The 14245-nt window shown below is 32.1% G+C and overlaps 1 pseudogene; it reads right to left on the minus strand.

The window, feature by feature from the left end:
• Positions 1-271: 271 nt before the first annotated feature.
• LOC149558603 (uncharacterized) lies at positions 272-2509 on the minus strand (annotated as a pseudogene).
• Between the last annotated feature and the right edge of the window lie 11736 nt (positions 2510-14245).

Raw genomic sequence — 14245 nt, forward strand, 5'->3', positions numbered from 1 at the left:
GATGAAATACAAGGGCTAACTTATGACACAATATTGTTCGTCCTTCCCAAGAAAGTATTGTTGTTCTGCAATAAGAATTAAAAGTGTTTGTGACTACTGATATCATTTATATATGATGACAGGGAAGGGTTTATACTCCAATGCATGCTGCATTGAAAATGTCAATTCTAGAAATCAAGTCAAAAAACTAAACCCATATACAATGCTTGAAACTATGCTTCTACAAATTAAATACAAAAAACTTAACAGTTCAATAGCATGCATCTCACCTCAATCTCCAAAATGGCTGGAAAACTTTGTCCAAAATATGTCTTCAATGTGTTGCATTGATCAAGCATATGGTACGCTACTAGAGAATATGACCAACACATCTACTTGTCAGGTTCTACAAGTGTTTGAAACTTAATTCGCCTTTTTATTCTTCTTGACCTATTGTATTCAATGTTAATCCTGTTGTCCACCATTTTGAAGGCCAGATCTGTCTTTCTAGCTTTTCGCAATGCATTGATGAATGCACATCAGAGTTTTCCAGGAACTTCACGACCCCTGTCTATAATTCCATCTACTAACTTGCATGCCTATTCCACATGGCTAGCCTTCCACGGGACTTTTATCATATCAGCATATGTTGTATCAAGAACCACCCCCATTGTTGTTAGCTCATCCAATATTCTACATGCTCTAGTCACATTACCTGAGAGACAAAGGCCAGTTGAAAGGGTCCTAAATGACACTGTAGTTGGGGAAATACCCCTATCAATCATCTCATCCCATAGTTTTAAGGCTGCCTCTAAATTGTGCACTTTGAAATGCCCATCAATCAATATAGTATAGGTGTAAACTGTTGGTTCACAGCCTTCCTTTTCCATGTGATGCAAAATCCTCATAGCCTTCTATATTTCTGTAGCTTTGCAAAGCCCATCAATGATTGCATTGAAGCAAAATGCATCTCTAGCACATCCCCTCTCAGACATTGCCTTAAAAACTTTTTCTGCTTCCTCTGTTTTACCAGCTTTACTTAGCCCATCAATGATTGCACTATAAGAAAATGCATTGACATCAAGACCAAGCACCTAAGACCATTCCAAAAAATCCCAAGCCTGTTCCACTTCACCAACTTTACAAAGTCCATTAAAAACCATGCTACATGTAAACTTGTCTAGTTTGTATCCCCTTTTCGACACATATTCCAAAAGTTTCAGGGCGTTCTCCTTGTCACCCACTTTAAAAAAAGAATCAACGAGGGTCGTATAAATTACCAAATTAGGCTTGCACTCTTCCCTCAACATATCACCTAGAAGCTTATTTCCCTCGTATGGTCTACCTTCATTACATAGTCCACAAATCACTTAATTGTATGCATGGGAAGGTATTGTTAACTTTCTACCAGGCATCTCCTGGAAAAGTGACAAAGTCTGATCAAACCTACCCTCTACATGAAAGGCCTGCATAAGGGTTAAATATGTAATCTGGTCAGGAAAATAATGATTAGCTTTCATTTGTCTCAAATAGTTCATGGCTGCCTCAACCCTTCCAGCTTTACAAACCCCCTTGATAATCATATTATAGGAAACAACATCTGGTCCATCCCTAACCCCAACTTTAGTTTCTTCGATCATCATTTCCAAAGTTCTCCCTGCCCTATCTACACAATTCTCATTCACCATTGCATCAATTAAACAGTTGTAAGTAAAAATCTCGAGCTGAATCCCATTTTCCTTCATTGCGTGCCAAATGTCCCATGCTTCCTCTACCATTCCCGTCCTACCAAAATTCTTCATCAAAATATTACATGCATAGAGCTTTAATTTAGATTTTGGCAATTCCCTGTTCTCATGGTTTTTAAGGTTTGCAGAATTTCTCGTATCTTCCACGTTTCTAGGGTTCCTAGATATCTTTGCTTTCAAAGCCAAGGAAATAGCACAAATACTGTCCAAATCCTTCATAGCTCCCAAGGACTCGATCATAGCAACATAGGAGGCTAATTCATGCTCAAAGCCCTGTTGCTTTGCGGTCCAATTGAAAAACCTAAATGCAATTTTGGGAGATTTTTGAACTTTGGCGTTCTAAGTACATGCGTAATGAATTGTGGCAAAAGCCTAAAGGAATTTTCGATGCACAATTCTTCCAAAGCAGTCTCCATATTAAAATTATAATTATAATTTAGTAAAATTTCTAAAACCCTAGAAACCCAAGAAGAGGGTTTTAAGTGCAAATTAGGGAAACCTGAAAAAAATGGTTTTGGCCATTGTGGGTGAGGAGAAATGGAAGAGGAAAAGTATCTTGGATTGTTATAATTTACTACTGCTAAATCTTGCTCTCTACTATTGTTGTTGTAATTCGTTCTTCTTCTATTCTTTAGCGTAAGAGTTTCTGAGATAATCCCCACCAATTTTGGAATCTGTTTTGCTATGATATTTTTTTGCGACTGGCAAATTCTTTGACGTTGTGTTGATAGACATGAGCAAAATTAAGGGATTCCTCGCCTTATATGTGACATGTTCAGCATTTAAAATCTTGATGAATCATATTATTTGCAAGCATGGTAGGATATATAAGATAAAAAAGGCCATAACTGAAATTTTGAATTATGCAAAGTATATAGATCAATAGAAGCCTTTCTGTTGCCGTATGTCAAATCACAGTCTCTATTGAGCAAGGCATTTATGCAAACGAGCAATGGCTATCAAAGCTATTGTAACAGTAGGAAAGGATCAAACAAAAAATATTTTTAAAATTTGAGGTAGGCAAATTAAAAATAGAGTTAATCTTGTTTGAGAAATGTTTTCACTGAAGCTAAAAGTATTTTCGAATTTTATTAATTTAACTAAATAATATAACTATATAATTATATAAATATTTTTATTAACAAATTATATTTGACAATAAATTCTCCAAAATTTAAATAATTATATATTATTGTTATATATATATATATATATATATATATATATATATATATATATATATATATATATATATGTATATGTATATACATATATATGCATATATATATATATATAAGAATCTTATACTAGCCGTCGCATGTTTTTGTACATGCAATGAGTGCATCGATAGAAGATGAGATTTAAGAAAAAATGTAGAATGAACATTAAATAATGTAAATATAATTTTTTTTTAAATGAAAATTTACAAAAAAAAAGAGTTCAAGATTAAAACATAGATATAAAATTTATAATATTTAGAAAATTTGAATATTGCTTAAGAAGCATGTTCAATAATTTTAATATTTTATAATTAAATTCAATTTATCAAATTTTTTTTAAAAAATCATCAAAAAATTTATTACGAAAAATTAATAAGAGAAATACCCCCCAAAAAAAAAAAATAGCAACATCTCTAACAAATATTCTATTGACTAAATAAATTATAGAAACTGAAAAACAATATATAAAGAAAAAACTAAACTAATATAAAAATAATAATTTAAAGTAATTTAAAAACTAAAACCTAAATCAATTTAAAAATCAAAAGTATAATAAATAGAGATCACAACATAATCTAATGTAGAGATCACAATTTATTTTTTTAAATAAATAAGAAAAGAAAAACAATAGTTAAAAGTGGATATTTAAATTATAATCTTATGTGAACAAATTAGATTATTAATAATTTTTAATTTAAATAACATAATATTTACTAAAATCTTTTAAATAGATTAATAAATATTATTTATTTAAATTAAATCTATTAAATATTGAAAAATTAATAAAAGAAATACAAAAAAATAATGTCCAATAAATATTCTATTGACTAAATAAATTATAGAAACTGAAAAATAATATTTAAAGAAAAATTAAACTAATATAAAAAAATTAAAATAATTTAAAAACTAAAATCTAAATCAATTTTAAAAATCAAAAGTTAAGTGAATAGATCACATCATAAGCTAATGTGGAGATCACAACTAATAAATAGAAAAAGAAAAATAATAGTTAAAAGTGGAGATAACAACTAATAAATATCAAAACAAAAGTTAAAAGTGGAAGGAGATAAAAATTGGCCAGTAAATAATTTACAAGAAGGATTTTCAATTTTCCAGCCAAACTCTTGCAAATTTTCTGTCGAAAAATTAATTTCCGGGAACAAAGTTCCCACAAACAGCCTATCAGCTAAAATATATACATCTTATAAATAATTATTATAATTTAAAATATTGAAAATTTATCACAATGTAATATATAAAGTATTGTGTTATATATGAAATGTCATTTATTCTTGTTATATTTTTAACAATATTATTATAATATTATTTATTTTTATTAGAGATAGTTGATCAATTGAATATTGAAGTTTAAATAAGATAAATTTACAAAAGTATAGGCCTGAACTCCAAGGACCTAGATATTCATCTAATAGGTCTACTAAATAAAATAGAGCTAAATCATCAAACAAAATGGATCAATCCCATCCATCATTATAGTTGCTTCTGAAACTAATATTGTTCAAATTCCAACTATCTTCATAGATACCATCTTCAACTTGGTTGCTAATAGTAGCTTCCCTATGGCTGTTACTCTCAAAAAGTTAAGTGGCCTCATGTTGGACTTGCTCAGGTTCAATGAATCTGTGGTAATCTGCCTACTGAAGTGTAAAGCTAGTGGTACTGTGACTGAGACTTGCAATGTCCTCATCATTGGGCACAAAATTTGAAATCTAGATGTCTTCCTAGAACAACAACATGTTACCTTCTCTAAGCATCACTAGGAATCTCCACCTTGGAACTTCAATGATGGCAATGACCTGCGAGATGATAAGAGATTAGGTGAGTTTTAGAGAAAACTTGGTAAAGTCTCATTGCCTACCAATTCTTTGCTTCTAGATGAAACAAATTAACTTCATTAGTAAGAGCAAACCAAAGAGTATTGAGTTTTAAATTAAAAAAACCTCCACAAAACCAACAAGAATTCCATGCCAAGATAAAACTAGGTTTTTTATTCCATCTCAAAGAGTTACCAAAAAAAAGGGACTAGATTTTGCATGCAAACTTGCATTGAAAAAAAGATGTTCAAAGAACTCATTAAAATGACAAATAGAACATGTAATTAGTTGCTTGCTAGTTTGAGAGAGAAAAGACCCAACTGAAAGCTTTTTAAGAATGAGTAACCACCTAAAGCATACTTTCTTAGGTTCAACATGAGAATGCCAAAAGAACTAAAAAATGAATTGCCACCTAGAGTATGACAATTGAAAACCCCAAACCTAATTGATTTTATCAATGATGTCCAAATCATGATTTAGAAGTTCATAGATGTGATTGGTAGAAAAATCTTTGAGTGGCTTACCATTAGTCAAATAAACCTGCTCCAAAAGTTTGTTAGGATTGACACTTTTACTAGGAAAAAAAGACCAACAACCTTACTGATTAAGGTATAAGTTTTCTTTTGAGAATTAGGAATACCAAATTTATTACTAATTTCTTCGCAAGAACTCATTCGGCTATCAACGACAATATCTTGTTGTACCATCTTAAAATGGATGCACTTTCCTTTTAAGACCTTTTAGCACCCTTTCTATAATGCCTTCTTCGGATCATGAATGTTCCCACACTTAACACCCTTTTCTCCTATCTTCTTCCACTTTCCATCCTATCTCTTATGGTATCCATCTCTTCTTTCGGTGGTACTCTAAACCTAACCTCCGAGACCAAGTTGACTTAGGTTGACCTATTCTAGACTAGGTCAACTTGGTCAACCTCACCCTAGGAATTTTGGGGATCAGGGCTTGAAAGGCCTCGAGAGTTTAATTAGTTCTATTATACTTTCTGGTAAGCTTGTATTGTTTTCCCACCCAAAAAAACTCATATATAAGGAGTTTCATTTTCATAAGAGGATATTCTCAAGCTCTTGCTTTCAAATCAAGGTTTATGCCTTTTGCACTCAAGGAGTTCAAGTATTCAAGACAATCAAGCATTCTCAAGCATTCAAGCAAGGAGATTTCTATCTAGCATTGAAGAATCCTTTGTGAGCATTTCTTCTTCAAGATCTAGCTTATTGTTGGTCATCAAGAGAGGAAATCTACATTGAAGCATTCATCTTCTTCTTCATTGATGCACATTTATATCCATGACATCTTGATTGTTGGAAATATAGGAGGAGCAACTGAGAGGGGAGGGGTGAATCAGTTACCACTAAAATAAATCACAGATCCCTTAGATGTCAATACAATGTAAAATATAAACTCTGATTAAATTGTATTCTGTTATTACTCAGTAAACACATAAGTACTCAGTTTACACTATTAAATGTTGTAACTCGGTAAATATTGAAATAGTAGCAATAACTTAACAAATGTAAATCTTAAAATATTTTTTGTGATTAGCCTTATTTAACTTAGTTTCATACACATAAAAAGAAATAACATGAACACAAGTGACACCAAGATTTAATGTGGAAACCCAATTTGGGAAAAACCACCAATTGCAACTAGTTAATATTTTTCACTCTTATGAAGTGGGCCTTGTTAGGATCCAACACTATTAAAAGTTACAAAACACATTGTTAGGTGTGACCCTGTTAGAGGATTTAATCACCTTGTTAGGAGTGGCCTTGTTAGAGGTCTTTAAACACTTCAAACTAGAAATACCACCTTATTAGAGGATTTACAAATAGTTGTTAAGACAACTCTATTAAGAGATTTAGATCACTGCTACAATGGTTAAAGAGTAACAATGAGATGACCTAATTTTTGATGCAATTGAATTGTTGATTATAGATCTCAATTCTGGCTTGTATACTTAATATTTCCTAATCGAATGTATCTTTGCAACCCAACAAAGATATTTTGCTTATCCTTCTAATTCACTTCCTCTAAGCATCCTTAAATCTTCTATTATGTTCCACACATTCAATCCTCAACTTGACCTTATATTTATATCTTACACATTGTCAAGTCGACTTGAATACAACTTAGAATACTTAACTTTCATCTCCTTGGTCAACTAGGACTAACAAACAAATCAATTAAACTCAATATGCCAAAACAAGAAAATCCTTAGTTAGTTGACCACGCTCGGTAGACATTAACTTAGAAATAATTTCCTTGTGTTAACCAAGTGAACTCAATTAACACTACATATTCACAAAGTTCCTTTGGTAATTGAGTGAGTTCAGTTAACATTATTTCCATCCAACTTTAACCGAGTGAGCTTGGTTAACTCAACTTTTGTAAAGCTTCCTGTGTCGCCCAAGTGAAGTCGGTAGAAACTACCTTCTTAGCTTGGCAAAATCTAGAAAGCTCAGCAGACACAGAAAACTATCTTCATTGCCTGAGTGAGCTCGACATACATTGACAAGCAATGATATGACATTTTGTGTAACATCAAAGACAATATACAATTAATCAATTATTTTCAACAATCTCCCTCTTTGGCATTAATGGCAACACATGTCATAATACAATGAAATTTTACAGCAAGAATAAAGTAAGGAATATATCCTTAGTTTCATTCTGATTCTCATCCATGAGAACTCCCTCTATTAGTGTGAACCCCCTCTACCTTCAGTTTCTCCCTCTGTCTGCAAACTCTACCTTCAACATCTTCTTCTGATAGCAAACTTTCCTTCTTTGATATCAGACCAAGTTCTCCCTCTTTGACATTTCTATAAGTAATAAAATTTATGTGTGATATGATAGAAAACTTCTCACTCTTTGACATCTCATGCCAAAGACAATATTCAAATAATATCAGTGTGCCTTATGTACTGATTCATATGCAATGTGCCCTTTTCAATACTACATCAACTGACTAGTCTTCAACATGCTCTAGTTGATGCATTACTAAACTTCTTTTAGTGGGCTTCAGATAGGGGAATGACTCCTAACTTACCTCTTAGATAAAAAAATGCATCCTTAGTTAATGGCTTAGTGAATATGTCTACAATTTGTTCTTTACTATTCACATATTCCAACCTTATATCTTTATCTTGTACCAATTCTCTCAAAAAATGATATTTTATAGCAATGTGCTTGGTTTTGGTATGCATAACAGGATTCTTTGATATATTAATTGCACTAGTATTATCATAGAGTATAACCACTGGATCCTTGATTTCTATCTTCATATTTGCAAAATAGTTGCTTGAACCAAACAACATTAAAACAATTAACTATTGCTACCACATATTCTGCCTCTATTATGAACTAAGAAATACAATTTTGCTTCTTACTTGTCCAAGATGCTAGTCTTTTACCAAGAAAGAATGCTCCACCGTTGGTGCTCCTTCTGTCATCAACACTTCCTTCCCAATCAGCATCTGTGAATGCTTTCAAATCCAAATTACCTCCTTTTTTATACCATAATCCATAGTCTTCATTACTCTTCAAATACCTTATGATTCTCTTGATTGCCATCATTTGATTTTCTTTAAGATTTTGTGAGAATCTTTCCACCATACCAACTACTAATGCAATATCAGATCTTGTGTACACTATATATTACAATTTTCCAATCATTGATCTGTATGTGGTCTGATCTACCTCTTTGGAATCATCATTTTTTGAAAGCTTATTTCCAGTAGACATAGGTGTTCCAACTGGTCTTCAATCTTTCATTCCAAACTTCTTTAGTATCTCCTTGATATATTTGGATTGAGTAATGTAGATACCATCTTTCTTCTATTGGATCTGCAATCCAACAAAGAATTTTATCTCTCCAAACATGGACATCTCAAATTCTTTACTCATCTCTTCTAAAAATGCCTTGCATAAGTCATCATTTCTTGTAAATAAAGTGTCATCCACAAAGATTTTAGCCAACACTATTTTCTTGTCTAGTCCTTTGATGTACAAGTTGTTGTTATCATTTGTTCTTTGAAAACTAATCTTTATCAAGTAATAATGAAGTCTTTCATACCAAGTTCTGGGAGCTTTCTTTAGACCATACAATACTTTGTGTAGTTGATAGACCATATCCCTTTTGCTAGGATCCACAAAACCTTCAAGTTGTTCTATGTAAACTTCTTCAAAAATTTCATTCAAGAATGCAGATTTTATATCAATTTGATAAACTTCAAATCCTTTATGTGAAACATAAGCAAGTAAAGTTCTAACACCTTCTAATCTTGCAACAGGAGAAAAAGTTTCACCATAGTCAATACCTTCTCCTTGAGAATAACTTTTGCATACTAACCTTGCTATGTTTCTAGAAACTTCTCCATCTTTATTCAACTTATTTCTGAAAACTCATTTTGTCTCAGTTACATTTTTATCCTTGGGTTCATGAACAAGAGTCCAAGTCTTATTTCTCTCTATTTTTTTTATTTCTTCATTCATAGCTTCAATCAAACTTTCATTATCCAAAGCATCTTTTACTGATCTAGGTTCAAATTCATCAAGAAAACATGTAGCTTTTAATTTGTTTCTTGTCATTTTTCCATCTGACCTGTCTCCAATGACCTAATCAGGTGCATGGTGCCTTTTGACATATTTAGCACAAGTATTTTGGATTTAAAATTTGTTTCACTAACCTCTCCATGATGTTATGTATCAAGCTTGGGTCCCATTGTCTGTGACTCGGGTCCATTAGACTTGGTTTGCTCTGGCAACAACTTGGTAGCTTTTGACTACAACTTAGGTCCTTCAGACTATGACTCAGGTTGCATTAGTTACAACTCATTAGCTTTTGGAGATTTTAAGGACTTAGGAGGTGAATTTTGTTAACTTTTAATTTGATTTGACACTATTTCAGGTTCATAGTAGACAAACCTTCTATAATCCTAAGGTTCTATGTTTCTTTATTCACTCTTTTCTGCAAACTCATCAATTCTCACGTGCACTTTCTATGATTTTATGAGCTGAAAAATTCAAAAATTTGTATACTTTACTTCTATAGGAGTATCCTAGGAATATGCCTTCATCACCTTTGATATAAAATTTACCTTTCCTAGATTGCTTCAAAATATAGCATTTGCTACCAAATACTTTCAAGTAACTTACATTAGGCTTTTATCCATACCATAGCTCATAAAGAGTTTTATTTGATTTTTTCTTCAATTGAACTTTGTTCAAAGTATTCATTGTAGTATTGATTGCTTCCTTCTAGTATTTGATCCCAACATTCTTTTCTTTCATCAAAGTTTTTGCACAATCCATGCTAGATTTGTTCCTTCTTTCAGCTATACCATTCTGTTGTGGTGTACTAGGGGTTGATACTTGTCTTTTAATTCCTCTTTCAATGCAAAATTTATTGAATTCATTGGAAATGAATTCACCACCTCTATCTAACCTCAAACACTTCAACTTCTTTCTAGTTTCTTTTCCTACTCTTGCCAGATACCACTTAAACTTTTGAAATGCTTCAAACTTATCTTTCAGATACATTACAATCATCATTCTAGAATAATCATCAAAAAAAGAATAAAATACTTATCTCCATTATAACTCTCAATTCAAATTGGTCCACATAAGTCTATATGAACCAACTCCAATACTTCTTTAGAATGGTAGCTTTTTCTTTTGAAACTTGTCTTTCCCATCTTACCAATTTGACAATTTTTACATAGGCCCATATCAGGTTCCTCAAACTAGGAATACCTCTCACTCTTTTGTTTTTGCTTATCTTGATTAGATTATCAAATTTCACATGACATAGCCTTTTATTCCATAACCAACTTTCTTCTACTTGAGCAATAAAACATGAACTTTTATTGAGATTTAGGTAGAATAGGTTACTTTTTGTTTGGTTACCAAACCCAACCAAATTTCCTTTTCCATCTAGTAGTTTGTCCTTCCCATTCATGAATTATACCTTGAATCCAATGTTATTCAACTATGTCACACTCAATAGATTATGTTTTAGTCCTTCAACTCAATAAGCATTATCACATCTAAGTTCATTAGTTAGTGAGATACAACCTTTTCCCTTTATGCAACATGGTTCATTGTTTCCAAATCTCACACTTCCACCATCATAGTGTTCCATATGTTCAAACTTTTTTTTTTCATCAATCATATGATATGAGCAACCACTATCAATACCAAATACTTCCAAGTAACTTACATTATTTGTAGTCATACCATAGTTCATAAGGAGTTTGATTTGAGTATTTCTTCAATTGTACTTTGTTCAAGGTATGCACTGCAGTGTTGATTGCTTTCGTCTAGTATTTGATTACAACACTATTTTCTATCATTAAAGTTCTTGCACAATCCATGATGGATCTGTTCCTTCTTTCAGCTATACCATTCTAATGTGGTGTGCCAAGGGCTGATACTTGTCTCTTAATTCTTCTTTCAATGTAGAATTCATTAAACTCATTGGAAATGAATTCACCACCTCTGTCTAATCTCAAACACTTTAGCTTCTTTTTAGTTTATTTCTCTACTCTTGCTAGATACCATCTAAATTTTGAAATGCTTAAGACTTCTCTTTCAAATACATTACAGTCATCATTCTAGAATAATAATCAATAAAAATAATAAAGTACTCATCTCTACCGTAACTCTCGATTCCATTAGGTCCACATAAGTCTGTATGAACTAGCTCCAAGACTTATTTAGAATGATAGTCTTTGCTTTTGAAACTTGTCTTTCTCATCTTACCAATTTGACAATTTTTGCATAGGCCCATATCAAGTTTCCTTAGGCTAAGAATATCTCTTAGTCTTTTCTTCTTGCTTATTTTAATTAGATTATCAAAGTGCCACAGCCAGCTTTCTTTTATTTGAGCAATAAAACATGAATTTTCACTGAGATCTAGGTAAAATAGGCTACATTTTGTTTGTTTGCCAAGCCCAACCAGATTTCTTTTTTCCATCCAATAGTTTGGCTTTCCCATTCATGAATTCTACCTTGAATCCAGTGTTATTCAACCATGCCACACTCATTAGATTATGCTTTAGTCCTTCAACCCAATAAGCATTATCACATCTAAGTTCATTGGTTAGTGAGATAAAACCTTTTCCCTTTATGCAGCATGGTTCACTGTTTCCAAACCTCACACTACCACCATTGCAATGTTCCATATGTTCAAACTTTGTTTTGTCACCAGTAATATGATGTTAGTAGCCACCATCAATAATCCATGTATCATTTTTGCTAACATGAGAGATAAGTGTCATTTTATCTCCTTCATCATCAAATTGATCTTTTACAACAATATATACCATTTCATCATCTTCACTACTATCTGAATCTTTAGCCATAAAACAAGATTTAATACCTTTTTCCTTGTAGTCTTCGTAGTTCTTGAAATCCTTCTTGCCTTTGTACTTATGCTTTTTTTCATCTTTGTCTTCTTTGTTTAAACATCTTGCAACAATGTGTCCAACTTCTTCACAAGAGAAACAGATTAAAGGAATCTTTCCTTTGAACTTTCCTTTGCCTTTGGGATATTTTCCTACAAGAAATGCCTCAATAGTTTCAAGATCACTATCAGAACTATCTTCCTCTTCACTTTTAGATTGTTTGGCTTTTGACCTTTTGGTTTTCTTTTTGAGTGACAATTTGGCTTCAAATGCAGACTCAAGATTGCTAGAACTAGGAACATAATTATCACAATTATCTAGCTCAAATATTGTCAATCTTCTAATTACTGCATCCAATGTTATGTCATTCTTTGGATTGCATCTCAATTCTTGAATTATTGATACTCTAATTGCATATATAAGAAGAAGTGTTCTAAGAAATTTACTTACCATTGTTTCATCTTCAATCTTTCCTCCTAAAGCTTTGATATCACAAACACTGGCTTTGACTCTTTCACTGTATTTTGCAATGTTCTCATCTTCTCTCATCCTTATTTGATCAAATTGTCCCCTGAGACTTTTAGCTTTAGCTCTTCTTACATTATCATCTCCTTCATAGATGGCTTTCATCTTGATCCACATTTCATATCAGTCATCATGATGCTATGACTAATCTTCTCTGCAATTTCTTCAATAGTCATAGTTCTAGCAAGTATCGTGTATTTAGTGTCTAGATACTTTAGCCCTAAATCTTCAACAGTTGCCAAGTGCAACCTCCTAAGTTCCTACCATGCCTTGAAGTTATCTCTATTCAGTTTAGGGATCTCCCTTTTGTAAGACATCCTGATCTTTAGCTTAGGTCCTTGAAACCTTTTCTGCAAACACCAAAAATCTCTGATACCAATTATTGGAAATATAAGAAGAGTAACTTGGGGATGGGGGAGGGTTGAATAAATTACTACTAAAATAAATTATAGATTCCTTAGATGATAATACAAAGTAAAATATAAACTCTGATTAAATTGTATTCTATTGTTACTCAGTAAACATAAAGGCACTCGGTTTACGCTATCAAATGTTGTAACTTGAAAAATACTAAAATAGTAGCAGTAACTTGGAAAATATAAATCTTAAGATATTTTCTATATTAGCCTTATTTAACTTGGTTGCATACACATATAAGAAATAGCATTAACATTAAATGACACCAAGATTTAACGTGGAAACCCAATTTGGGAAAAATTATCAATTGCAACTAGTTACTATTTTTCACTCTTCTAAAGTGAGCCCTATTAGGAGACAACTTGTTAAAGGTTACAAAACACACTATTAGGTGTGAACCTATTAGAGGATTTAATCACCCTATTAGGAGTGGCCTTGTTAGAGTTCTTTAAACACTTCAAACTAGAAATGCCACCTTGTTAGAGGATTTACAAATAGTTGTTAAGTCAACTTTGTTAAGATATTTAGATCACTACTACAATGGTTACAGAGTAACAATGAGATTATCTGATTTCTGATACAACTAAATTGTTAATTACAGATCTCAATTCTAGCTTGTATACTTGATCCTTCCTAATTGAATGTATCTTTGCAACTCAACAAGGATATTTTGTTTATCCTTCTAATTCACTTCCTCTAAGCATCCTTAAATCTTCTATTATGTTCCACACATTCAATCCTCAACTTGACCTTATATTTATATCTTACACATTGTCAAGTCGGCTTGAATACAACTTAGAATACTTAACATTCATCTCCTCAATCAGCTATAACCAAAAAAAAAATCAATTAAACTCAATATGCAAAAACAAGAAAATCTTTAGTTAGTCGACCTTGCTCAGTAGACACTAACTTAGAAATGATTTTCCTATATTAACCAAGTGAACTCGGTTAACACTATTCACAAAGCTCCTCTGGTAATCGAGTGAGTCCAGCTAACATTCCATCCAACTTTTTCTTCATTAACTGAGTGAGCTCAGTTAACACTCAACTTCTATAAACTTTCCTTTGTTGCCCAAGTGAACTCGGTAGACACT

Source organism: Cupressus sempervirens, chromosome 5 (assembly GCF_028749045.1).
Source record: "Cupressus sempervirens isolate cs-2001-9-10 chromosome 5, ASM2874904v1, whole genome shotgun sequence".
NCBI lineage: Eukaryota > Viridiplantae > Streptophyta > Pinopsida > Cupressales > Cupressaceae > Cupressus > Cupressus sempervirens.